General features: G+C 39.2%; 1 protein-coding gene across 5 annotated transcripts in view; it reads right to left on the reverse strand.

Moving 5' to 3' along the window:
* Positions 1-13,791, reverse strand: part of PPP2R3A (protein phosphatase 2 regulatory subunit B''alpha) — a 223,836-nt gene that overhangs the window by 183,098 nt on the left and 26,947 nt on the right. For 4 of the 5 annotated variants that reach the window (XM_079922190.1, XM_079922187.1, XM_079922188.1 and 1 more), the window contains one exon: positions 8,884-9,038. The exons of the other annotated variant lie outside the window; for it this stretch is intronic. The gene's annotated coding sequence lies outside the window, so the exon portion shown is untranslated. The remainder of the gene's footprint in view (positions 1-8,883; positions 9,039-13,791) is intronic. 5 annotated transcript variants of the gene reach the window in all.

Genomic DNA, 13,791 nt, shown 5'->3' on the forward strand with positions numbered 1-13,791 from the left:
TCCAAAATACACAAACAGCTCATGCAGTTCAATACCAAAAAAATCAAATAACCCAATAAAAAAATGGGCAGAAGAGCTAGAAGAAGATGGCGGAAGAGTAGGACGCGGAGACCACCTTCCTCCCCACACATACATTAGAAATACATCTACATGTGGAACTGCTCCAATAGAACACCCACTGAACGCTGGCAGAAGACCTCAGGCAAGAAACTCCACACGTACCTGGTTAGGGCAAAAGAAAAAAGAAAAAACAGAGGCAAAAAGAATAGGGACGGGACCTGCACCAGTGGGAGGGAGCTGGGAAGGAGGAAAGGTTTCCACACACTAGGAAGCCCCTTCGCGGGCGGAGACTGCGGGTGGCGGAGGGGGAGAGCTTCAGCGCCGCGGAGGAGAGTGCAGCAACAGGGGTGCGGAGGGCAAAGCGGCGAGATTCCCGCACAGAGGATGGGTGCCCACCAGCACTCACCAGCCCAAGAGGCTTGTCTCTCACCAGCCGGGGCAGGCTGGGGCTGGGAGCTGAGGCTCGGGCTTCAGAGCTTAGATCCCAGGGAGAGGACTGGGGTTGGCCGCGTGAACACAGCCTGAAGGGGTTAGTGCACCATGGCTAGCCGGGAGGGAGTCCGGGAAAAGTCTGGAGCTGCCAAAGAGACAAGAGACTTTTTCTTGCCTCTTTGTTTCCTGGTGAGCGAGGAGAGGAGATTAAGAGCGCTGCTTAAAGGAGCTACAGAGACGGGAGCGAGCCACGGCTCTCAGCGCGGACCCCAGTGACGGGCATGGGACGTTAAGGCTGCTGCTGCAGGCACCAAGAAGCCTGTGTACGAGCACAGGTCACCTTCCAGACCTCCCGTCCGGGAAGCCTGTGCAGCCCGCCACTGCCAGGGTCCCGGGATCCAGGGACAACTTCCCCGGGAGAACGCACTGCCCGTCTCAGGCTGGTGCAACTTCATGCTGGCCTCTGCCGCCGCAGGCTCCCCATGCATCCATACCCCTCCCTCCCCGCGGCCTGAGTGAGCCAGAGCTGCCAAATCAGCTGCTCCTTTAACCCCGTCCTGTCTGAGGGAAGAACAGAAGCCCTCAGGTGACCTACACACAGAAGCAGGGCCAAATCCAAAGCTGAATCCCGGGAGCTGTGCGAACAAAGAAGAGAAAGGGAAATTTCTCCCAGCAGCCTCAGAAGCAGCGGATTAAAGCTCCACAATCAACTTGATGTACCTGCATCTGTGGAATACCTGAATAGACAGCAAATCATCCCAAATTGAGGAAGTGGACTTTGGGAGCAAGATTGATTATTTTTTCCCCTTTTCCTCTTTTTGTGAGTGTGCATGTGTATGCTTCTGTGTGAGATTTTGTCTGTATAGCTTTGCTTTGTCCTAGGGTACAGTCCGTCCGTTTTTTTTTTTTTTACTTAAAAAATTTTTTTCTTAATAACTACTTTTTATTTTAATAACTTTATTTTATCTTACTTAATTTTATTTGATCCTCTTTCTTTCTTTCATTCTTTCTATTTTTTCTCCCTTTTATTCTGAGCCGTGTGGAGGACAGTCTCTTGGTGCTCCAGCCAGGCGTCAGGGCTGTGCCGTTGAGGTGGGAAAGCCAACTTCAGGACACTGGTCCACGAGAGACCTCCCAGCTCCACGTAATACAAATGGTGAAAATCTCCCAGAGATCTCCATCTCAACAGCAATACCCAGCTTCACTTGACGACCAGCAAGCTACAGTGCTGGACACCCTATGCCAAACAACTAGCAAGACAGGAACACAGCCCCTTTAGCAGAGGCTGCCTAAAATCATAACAAGGCCACAGACACCCCAAAACACATCACCAGACGTGGACCTGCCCACCAGAAAGACAAGATCCAGCCTCATCTACCAGAACACAGGCAGCAGTCCCCTCCACCAGGAAACGTACACAACCCACTGAACCAACCTTAGCCACTGAGGACAGACACCAAAAACAACGGGAACTACGAACCTGCAGCCTGCGAAAAGGAGACCCCAAACACAGTAAGACAAGCAAAATGAAAACACAGAAAAACACACAGCAGATGAAGGAGCAAGGTAAAAACCCACCAGACCTAACAAATGAAGAGGAAATAGGCAGTCTACCTGAAAAAGAATTCAGAATAATGATAGTGAAGATGATCCAAAATCTTGGAAATAGAATAAAGAAAATGCAAGAAACATTTAACAAGGACCTAGAAGAACTAAAGAGGAAACAGCCAATGATGAACAGCACAATAAATGAAATTAAAAATACTCTAGAAGGGATCAATAGCAGAATAACTGAGGCAGAAGAACGGATAAGTAACCTGGAAGATAAAATAGTGGAAATAACTACTGCAGAGCAGAATAAAGAAAAAAGAATGAAAAGAACTGAAGACAGTCTCAGAGACCTCTGGGACAACATTAAACACACAAACATTCGAATTATAGGGGTTCCAGAAGAAGAAGAGAAAACGAAAGGGACTGAGAAAATATTTGAAGAGATTATAGTTGAAAACTTCCCTACTATGGGAAAGGAAATAGTTAATCAAGTCCAGGAAGCACAGAGAGTCCCATACAGGATAAATCCAAGGAGAAACATGCCAAGACACATATTAATCAAACTGTTAAAAATTAAATACAAAGAAAACATATTAAAAGCAGCAAGGGAAAAACAACAAATAACACACAAGGAATCCCCATAAAGTTACAGCTGATCTTTCAGCAGAAACTCTGCAAGCCAGAAGGGACTGGCAGGACATATTTAAAGTGATGAAGGAGAAAAACCTACAACCAAGATTACTCTACCCAGCAAGGATCTCATTCAGATTTGATGGAGAAATTAAAACCTTTACAGACAAGCAAAAGCTGAGAGAGTTCAGCACCACCAAACCAGCTTTACAACAAATGCTAAAGGAACTTCTCTAAGCAAGAAGCACAAGAGAAGGAGAAGACCTACAATATCAAACCCAAAACAATTAAGAAAATGGGAACAGGAACATACATGTCGATAATTACCTTAAATATAAGTGGATTAAATGCTCCCACCAAAAGACACAGACTGGCAGAATGGATAAAAAAGCAAGACCCGTATATATGCTGTCTACAAGAGACCCACTTCAGACCTAGGGACACATACAGACTGAAAGTGAGGGGATGTAAAAAGATAGTCCATGCAAATGGATATCAGAAGAAAGCTGGAGTAGCAATTCTCATATCAGACAAAATAGACTTTAAAATAAAGACTATTATAACAGACAAATAAGGACAGTACATAATGATCAAGGGATCGATCCAAAAAGAAGATATAACAATTGTAAATATTTATGCACCCAACATAGGAGCACCTCAATACATAAGGCAAATACTAACAGCCATAAAAGGGGAAATCGACAGTAATACAATCATAGTAGGGGACTTTAACACCCCACTTTCAGCAATGGACAGATCATCCAAAATGAAAATAAATAAGGAAACACAAGCTTTAAATGACCCATTAAACAAGATGGACTTAATTGATATTTATAGGACATTCCATCCAAAAACAACAGAATACACATTTTTCTCAAGTGCTCGTGGAACATTCTCCAGGATAGATGATATCTTGCATCACAAATCTAGCCTTGGTAAACTTAAGAAAACTGAAATCTTATCAAGTATGTTTTCCGACCACAATGCTATGAGACTAGATATCAATTACAGGAAAAGATCTGTAAGAAACACAAACATATGGAGGTTACACAATACACTACTTAATAATGAAGTGATCACTGAAGAAATCAAAGAGGAAATCAAAAAATACCTAGAAACAAATGACAATGGAGACACGACGACCCAAAACCTATGGGATGCAGCAAAAGCAGTTCTAAGAGGGAAGTTTATAGCAATACAATCCTACCTTAAGAAACAGGAAACATCTCGAATAAACAACCTAACATTGCAACTAAAGCAATTAGAGAAAGAAGAACAAAAAAACCCCATTGTTAGCAGAAGGAAAGAAATCATAAAGATCAGATGAGAAATAAATGAAAAAGAAATGAAGGAAATGATAGCAAAGATCAATAAAACTAAAAGCTGGTCCTTTGAGAAGATAAACACTGATAAACCATTAGCCAGACTCACCAAGAAAAATAGAGAGAAGACTCAAATCAATAGAATTAGAAATGAAAAAGGAGAAGTAACAACTGACACTGCAGAAATACAAAGGATCATGAGAGATTACTACAAGCAACTCTATGCCAATAAAATGGACAACATGGAAGAAATGGACAAATTCTTAGAAATGCACAACCTGCCTAGACTGAACCAGGAAGAAATAGAAAATATGAACAGACCAATCACAAGCACTGAAATTGAAACTGTGATTAAAAATCTTCAAACAAAAGCCCAGGACCAGATGGCTTCACAGGCGAATTCTATCAAACATTTAGAGAAGAGCTAACACCTATTCTTCTCAAACTCTTCCGAAATATAGCAGAGGGAGGAACACTTCCAAACTCATTCTACAAGGCCACCATCACCCTGATACCAAAACCAGAAAAAGATGTCACAAAGAAAGAAAACTACAGGCCAGTATCACTGATGAACATAGATGCAAAAATCCTCAACAAAATACTAGCAAACAGAATCCATGAGCACATTAAAAGGATCATACACTATGATCAAGTGGGGTTTATTCCAGGCATGCAAGGATTCTTCAACATATGCAAATCAATCAACGTGATACACCATATTAACAAATTGAAGGAGAAAAACCATATGATCATCTCAATAAATGCAGAGAAAGCTTTTGACAAAATTCAACACACATTTATGATAAAAACCCCACAGAAAGTAGACATAGAGGGAACTTTCCTCAACATAATAAAGGCCATATATGACAAACCCACAGCCAACATCACCCTCAATGGTGAAAAACTGAAACCATTTACACTAAGATCAGGAACAAGACCAAGTTTCCCACTCTCACCACTCTTATTCAACATAGTTTTGGAAGTTTTAGCCACAGCAATCAGAGAAGAAAAAGAAATAAAAGGAATCCAAATCAGAAAAGAAGAAGTAAAACTGTCACTGTTTGCAGATGACATGATACTGTACATAGAGAATCCTAAAGATGCTACCAGCAAACTACTAGAGCTAATCAATGAATTTGGTAAAGTAGCAGGATACAAAACTAATGCACAGAAATCTCTTGCATTCCTATACACTAATGATGAAAAATCTGAAAGTGAAATCAAGAAAACACTCCCATTTACCATTGCAACAAAAAGAATACAATATCTAGGAATGAACCTACCTAAGGAGACAAAAGACCTGTACTCAAAAAACTATAAGACACTGATGAAAGAAATTAAAGATGATAGAAACAGATGGAGAGATATACCATGTTCTTGGACTGGAAGAATCAACATTGTGAAAATGACTCTACTACCCAAAGCAATTTACAGATTCAACACAATCCCTATCAAACTACCACTGGCATTTTTCACAGAACTAGAACAAAAAATTTCACAATTTGTATGGAAACACAAAAGACCCCGAATAGCCAAAGCAATCTTGAGAATGAAAAACAGAGCTGGAGGAATCAGGCTCCCTGCCTTCAGACTATACTACAAAGCTACAGTAATCAAGACAGTATGGTACTGGTACAAAAACAGAAAGATAGATCAATGGAACAGGATAGAAAGCCCAGAGATAAACCCACGCACATATGGTCACCTTATCTTTGATAAGGGAGGCAGGAATATACAGTGGAGAAAGGAGAGCCTCTTTAATAAGTGGTGCTGGGAAAAATGCAGAGGGACATGTAAAAGTATGAGATTAGATCACTCCCTAACACCATACACAAAAATAAGCTCAAAATGGATTAAAGACCTAAATGTAAGGCCAGAAACTATCAAACTCTTAGAGGAAAATATAGGCAGAACACTCTATGACATAAATCACAGCAAGATCCTTTTTGACCCACCTCCTAGAGAAATGGAAATAAAAACAAAAATAAACAAATGGGACTTAATGAAACTTCAAAGCTTTTGCACAGCAAAGGAAACCATAAACAAGACCAAAAGACAACCCTCAGAATGGGAGAAAATATTTGCAAATGAAGCAACTGACAAAGGATTAATTTCCAAAATTTACAAGCAGCTCATGCAGCTCAGTAACAAAAAAACAAACAACCCAATCCAAAAATGGGCAGAAGACCTAAACAGACATTTGTCCAAAGAAGATATACAGACTGCCAACAAACATATGAAAGAATGCTCAACATCATTAATCATTAGAGAAATGCAAATCAAAACTACAATGAGATATAATCTCACACCAGTCAGAATGGCCATCATCAAAAAATCTAGAAACAATAAATGCTGGAGAGGGTGTGGAGAAAAGGGAACACTCCAGCACTACTGGTGGGAATGTGAATTGGCAGAGCCACTATGGAGAACAGTATGGAGGTTCCTTAAAAAACTACAAATAGAACTACCATATGACCCAGCAATCCCACTACTGGGCATATAACCTTAGAAAACCATAATTCAAAAAGAATCATGTACCAAAATGTGCATTGCAGCTCTATTTACAATAGCCTGGAGATGGAGACAACCTAAGTGCCCATCATCGGATGAATGGATAAAGAAGATGTGGCACATATATACAATGGAATATTACTTAGCAATAAAAAGAAATGAAATTGAGCTGTTTGTAATGAGGTGGATAGACCTAGAATCTGTCATACAGAGTGAAGTAAGTCAGAAAGAGAAAGGCAAATACCGTATGCTAACACATATATATGGAATTTAAGAAAAAAAAATGTCATGAAGACCCTAGGGGTAAGACAGGAATAAAGACACAGACCTACTGGAGAATGGACTTGAGAATATGGGGAGGGGAAAGGGTAAGCTGTGACAAAGCGAGAGAGAGGCATGGACATATATACACTACCAAACGTAAGGCAGATAGCTAGTGGGAAGCAGCCGCATAGCACAGGGAGATCAGCTCGGTGCTTTGTGACCGCCTGGAGGGGTGGGATAGGGAGGGTGGGAGGGAGGGAGACGCAAGAGGGAAGAGATATGGGAACATATGTATATGTATAACTGATTCACTTTGTTAATAAAGCAGAAACTAACACACCATTGTAAAGCAATTATATCCCAATAAAGATGTTAAAAAAAAAAAACTTACTATAAAGCTACAGTACTCAATACAATGTGGTATTAGCATAAGAATAGACATAAAAAAAAAACAACTAAAAGTAAAACTACCGTATGACCCAGCATCCCACTGCTGGGCATATACCTTGAGAAAACCGTAATTCAAAAAGATACATACACCACAGTGTTCACTGCAGCACTATTTTCAATAGCCAGGGCATGGAAGCAACCTATATGTCCATCAACAGAAGAACAGATAAAGAAGATGTGGTACATATATACAATGGAATATTACTCAGCCATAAAAAAAGAACAAAATAATGCCATTTGCAGAACATGGATGGACCTAGAGATTGTCATACTGAGTGAAGTAAGTCAGACACAGAAAGACAAATATTATATGATATCGTTTATATGTAGAATCTAAAAAAAAAAGGTACAAGTGAACTTAATTTACAAAACAGAAGTAGAGTCACAGATGTAGAAAGCAAACTTATAGTTACCAGGGGATGAGGGGTGGGAGGGATAAACTGGGAGATTGGGACTGACATATGCACACTACTATACATAAAACAGATAACTAATAAGAACCTGCTATATAGCACAAGGCACTCTACTCAATACTCTGTAATGGCCTATATGGGAGAAAAATCTAAAAAAAAAAAAAAAGAGTGGATATATGTATATGTATTACTGATTCACTTTGCTGTACACCTGAAACTAATACAACGTTGTAAATTGACTATACTCCAATAAAATTAAAAAAAAGAATATGAGAATAATGAGACAAAAAAAAGAAAACAAAAAAAACTCTGAGGAAGGCTGGTATGTATAGGGTGAGGAGAATGATTCAAGGAAGAAGATGGAGAATGAACTTCCAAAGGGCAGGAAGAGAACCAGCCAAATATGACATGGAAGTCAAGGGAGGAAAGTGCTACATTCTTCCAACATGCTGAATTCCAAAGATTTTGTGTACCAACAAACATTAAAGCTATACTTTTCTTTTACAGGTGTTTCTCCCTAAATTCATGTAGAAATTTGGGAAGTTAATAAAACCTTAAACAGCATAAATATGATGATGGAAAACAGAGAATGATGTTACACATATTTTTATGTTGCTATTTATGTGTTCTATTTCAGGAAACATCTGGAGCAGAGGGTATGAGGTAAAGAACTTCCTCTGCTTATCTCAAATTATGAAAGGGTTCAAGAAGAAAATGATCCACATAAATCGTAGATGCAAGGGAAAACTGGTTGAATAGCCATGTCATTTAAATGGACATTTTGAAGTCTGGAAGAAGAAAAATTGTACAAAAGTGCCTAAAACTTTTTATTTAACAGAATACATAGGTGTGATGATTCAGAAGGAATGAGTCATTTAGAAATAATAAACAGTTTGCCTGGAAAACACGGGTGCTCGGTGGTGGATGACTCAGTATGGAAACTGATCCCGAGAGTACAATTTAGAGGAATACAAAAACATATACTATATGTATTTGCAGGATAAGAAAGGAGACCTGGAATATTTTATTTGTTGTGTTCTCTTCAAAAATAGTTGAGAAAACAAATTAAGAAATCTCTTAGAAGGCAATATTTTTCTTGTGCTCAAAGAAATTATACATATGAACATGAAAGAACAATTAATGCTCTAGGTTTAGGGCTAATGTCTTAATGAGACTAAAAGTAAAGTAAGAACATCTCAGCAGCAGGTCTAATTTGAGCATACAGGAATTAGAAGTGCTTAAAAACTTACTTTTATCTTTACTCCAGTGGAGAAAGAGGAAATGTGCCTGAGGGGAAAAGCACCAGGTGGGCAGTCAGGGGCTCCTCCTCCCAGCTTCTGCTTCTGTACTGACCAGCTCAGTAAGATGGTCAAGTCACTTCCCTCACTGGGATTCGCCTTCTCTTCTGGAAAAATAGGACAAAAGATGGCTCTGGGGTCTAGGGAACACGAGAAAAGCAAAAAATTCTTTCTTGTTTTGAATTACAAAAAAGCTATATATTTACCAGAAAACTATTTTGCATTCTTTGATGTGGAAAGCACAATGAACTGGCTATTAATTTTTAATGCATGTAATTTGCAAAGCTACTGATTTCTTGGAGTACTGGCTCCAAAGGAAAATCAGGAGGTTAAACTTTGACCATTTTATAATTTAAAAAAATTCTCTATATTCCAAAAAATAGTCATCTCTGACTGCTGGTAGTATTTTAAGTTATTTTAATTCATATATTTTCCTTTTCTAAGCCTTTTTCTTATTTTGGAGGAGATTATATAAAAATGAAATCACATTCTGTAAATAAAAATCATTTGGATGGTTTAGAAGAACATATATACAATACAGTTTAATAAACATTTGAATGCTGCCAGGTACTCTTCAAGACAAGGGAACTACAGATCCTATAATTTTGCCTCAAACAGCTTGCAGTGTGAGTGGGCAGAGAAACAGAGTATCTTTTACATCAAGGAAGGCACCCCAGAGAGGAGGGCTGCCAAGCCCAGCCTGGAGTTAAGCAGAAGCAGTGGCTGCAGAAAGATACCTTGTGGACAAATGGAGCAAGGCAGGAGGTAGCCCCAGGAGGCCTGGGAGGTGTGAGGAGCTACTGGGAGTTTGGTGTTATTCCAGTGGCAAGTTTGAAGAGAGGCTTCTAGGTGCTACCGCTAAATGGTGGGGGTTGGGTGGGAGGCAATGTAGCATCAGAGAGTCCCTGAGAGATTTCAGTCGGGGGTGGTGGGGACCAGGTCAGATTTACACTGTGGGTGTATCACTGTGTAGCACTGCAGAGGACAGAGTTGGGGAAGCAAGACCAAAGCCAGGCAGACCAGGCAGAAGGCCTCTGCAGAAACAGTCCAGAAGAGAATCAGTAAGGCTATAAATGAAGGAAGCTCAGAGGCTTATGTGACTACCCATGATCACAAATCTATGAGTAGGAGCTGAATGTAAGTTATCTTTAAATCCTGTCCTTTTCTGTAACCCTGTGCAAGCACAAATTCTGGTCAAAGTTGACAACAGATCCTACATTCACTTTTATTAGGTAAATTATGGGTCTTTAAAAGAAAGGACTATTCATTAATGTATATTAAGTACCCAAAATGTTTAGGGCATTATAGAAAACAAGCAAAGCTCCTGATTATAGGAACTTATAAAATAAATGAGACAAAAAAGAATAGATCAATTCATTCAACAGGTGTATATTGGGGCACTTCTGGGCCTTGATCACATTCTAGTGACAGTTCCTTTTAGAACATAATTTTTGCATCCTCCTTTCCTTTTCTGACAAGTTTATTTGGGTACAAGAGAACAGAGAATCTCTCCAGAGCCAAGTGAGCAATTCTAGGAGAGGACCAGGAACCTGGAGTAAAATAAATACAAGCTTGGGTCAGGGGAAAACTTGCTTGAATGGGACAATAAGAGAACAGGGAAAAATCCCAACAGATGGCATGGATGGAGTAAGCAGAGGATGAGCCTGGAATCGCCTTCAACGTAGCTTGGATTTGACAGATCAAAGTTATTATTGCTTATTTTTTAAAAAAACAATTTTAATCTTTATAAAAGTAATGACTGTAGAAATAAGACACGACTGCTGGGGAAAAAAAAAGAGAGAAATACAAAGAGGAAAATAAAGATCACACCCAGAGATAATATCAATATGAACATTTTTGCCTTTTTTGACTTTCAACACACACATAAACATTCACAGAAATAGACATGGGATTTTTGTGAATATTAATTTTTTAACAAAAGTGAGACAATTATAGTTTATTATCTGCTTTTTCCACTTAATATAGGGAGACCTCTTTTCATGAAAATAAAAATATATACCATACATCTTAGATACATTCTGTGGATATACCAAATTTACTTGTTCAATTCTTTACAAAGGCACATTAAGGCTGTACGATAAATTAGGTGCAGAAAGGAAGCAAGCAGCAAGGAAATGATAAAACTGACTTCAGTTGTGGCAGCATTTTCAATATTCTAAAGGTGGAAAGAGGTAAGACATATGGAAGCTCATGAGATTTTAGTGTTCCAGACATAAGATGAATAATGTCTGATTCTGGAATTCTTTGTGGATGAAGAATTTCCAAAAGGGAAACAAAAAGAGTCTGCAGCCCAACACACGCTAAAAATGAAGTAATTTCAAATTTCACATCTGCAGAACAGATAGAATGTCAAAGACAGCACTCAGACAACTAAAAACAGTGGGTGGACTGCCAGGGAAAAGCCAAGTGCCATTCTAGTGATCATCCATAACCACGGCTTTCCCAGGAAGTGAGAGCTCCCCACACTGTGCTCTAACACAAAGCGCACTGAGCCTTTCTCATGAGATGCTAGGCCGCCTTAAGACTTCATGGATCCTCTTTGGGCCTCTGTTTCCTCCAGCACTTGGCTGGGCTCTGTGAATTACAAACTGCGCTCGTCACAGTTCCCTTGGAAGCTGCCAATACTAGCCATTTCCCACTGCAACTAGAATAGTTCTGCTGTTATCTGTTTTATATATTGGATGGATCTCTAAAATATATTTTATTTGAAAAAACAAACTTATATAGCTAAAAAACATTATTAAAAATCACATGATTAAAAAAATAACATTCACCCTTCAGACTGTTAATCACAAAGGTAAAAATATAAATTTATAATGGACGGATCTGAAAGTTACCACCTTAACACCTTGGTTAAACTTAGAATCACTAATGGTGGGATAATCAGATATATACCTTCCAATTCGATGTAATATGGAGACTGAATATCATGTATGGATTTTTCTTGCCAAGAATATTTAGCTTTAATCAAACTTTCAGATTCAATGTCCAATTATAGGAAATACAGGCCAGTAGAGAAATAAGCTACACACCACCATAAGTAAACAGAGAAATTCATTATATGGCTCACTATAAGACAACTGGCCTGGTCTCTTCAATAAGTCAGTATCATGAGGGAAAAAGCACATGTGTGGAGCTGCGTTGGGGGGGGGAAGTGGTGGAAAGAACACCAACTATAAAGGCTCTGAGGTGGGAGCATGTCTTGAATATTTTAGCAAGAGTGAGAATGCCAGTGTGACTAGACTTTGACTTTTATTGAGTGAGATAGGAAGCTACTAAAGAATTCTGAGCAGAGAAATACATGATCTGACTTACTTTTTAAACAAGACCATTCTAGTTGCTCTTATGAGAATGGACCACAGGGGACAAGAGTAGAAGCAGGGAGACCAAAAAGGGGGCCAAATTTGCCTCGAATAATCCAGGTAAAAGATGATGTTGGCTTGGACCAGGTGGTAGCAGGGGAAGGGTGAAAAGTCAGATTCTGGATATATTTTGAAACAAGAGCCAGCGGGACAGATGTGTCGGTTTTGTGGAAAAGAGGGAGGTCAAGGATGAATCTAAGGGTTGATTTTTTTAAAACTGTTGTTTGTTTGCTTGAACAACTGGAAGAAGAGAACTGACTTAATTCATACTGGGAAGACTGCAGGAGGAACAGATTTGTTGGTGGGAGAGGGAGCAGCTGTGGCAAGAAGGTCAGTAGTTCAGTTTTGGCCGTTACTTTTGAGGTGCCTACTAGGCAGTCAGGTAAAGGTGTGCAGAATGCTATTAAAGAATTAAATCTGGACTTCTGGGGAGAAATTTAGGATTATACAAATTTGAGAGTTATATTTAAAGCCTTGAGACTAGATGAGATCACCAAGGGAGGGAATATAGAAAGGAAAGAAATATATATAAATATTTATTCCATAATAAATCTTATTCTACAAGATTCTATAGAAATCTCTATTTCTATATAGGAATAGAATACAGAAAGAAACATCCAAAGGCTGAGCTTAGGAGCACTCAAACATGCAGAGTAGTGCTGTCTAATAGAACTTTCTAAGACGATGAAATATTTATATATCTGTGCCATTCATGTGGCTATTGAGCACCTGTAATATGGCTAATGCAACTGAATAACTGAAAACTTAATTTAAATAGCTACATGAGCTAGTGGCTATAGTGCTAGACAGCCCAGACCTAGAGTCTGGGGAAGTGAAGGAGAGGAGAGAGAAAAGAAGTGGTCAGAGAGGGAGGAATTGTGAGACAGTTCTCCATGGGTCTCTCGTGTTTCTGTACACATTGCAAGCAAGGCACTGCCTGTCTTGATAGTCAGTGATATAATATTTTATATGATATGATAGTTCCATATGATCTTTTTCAAGAATGTCTGTATAGCAAACAGCCTTGGAAAACTTGGTACTATCTCCCTCTGGAGCAAAGAGAAGGCATGCTTATTGACCATTATAAAATATTTGGGTTCTCTAAGATCAGGTTTCGTTTCTAATAACTCAACTCACTATGTGGAAAGGTGTAGTCTGGCCCCCTTCACATTGTCTCAGAGTAACTAGTGCTAAGGGAACCAGTACAAAAAGACTCCTACTCTGGCTACTGCTATTGCTGTAAGTAATAAACTGTCTTTCATCTCTGATGTAGAAGTCTTGTGTCTTCTACCACTATTCATGAAACTGGCAAGCTAACTTGTTAGCTTACAAATAGGGTAAAATCTTAGATCTGCATAGTTCTTGACAAGTATTTTAAAATAAAGTGAAGAAGGTATTACAAGGAGGAGACAGTGGTTAACTCTGCTCCTGAATGTTAAGTCAGATAACTGTAGAGAAATGTTTTGATGGAATTTTG

Source organism: Stenella coeruleoalba (assembly GCF_951394435.1).
Source record: "Stenella coeruleoalba genome assembly, chromosome: 5".
In the NCBI taxonomy this organism is placed as follows: Eukaryota; Metazoa; Chordata; class Mammalia; order Artiodactyla; family Delphinidae; genus Stenella; species Stenella coeruleoalba.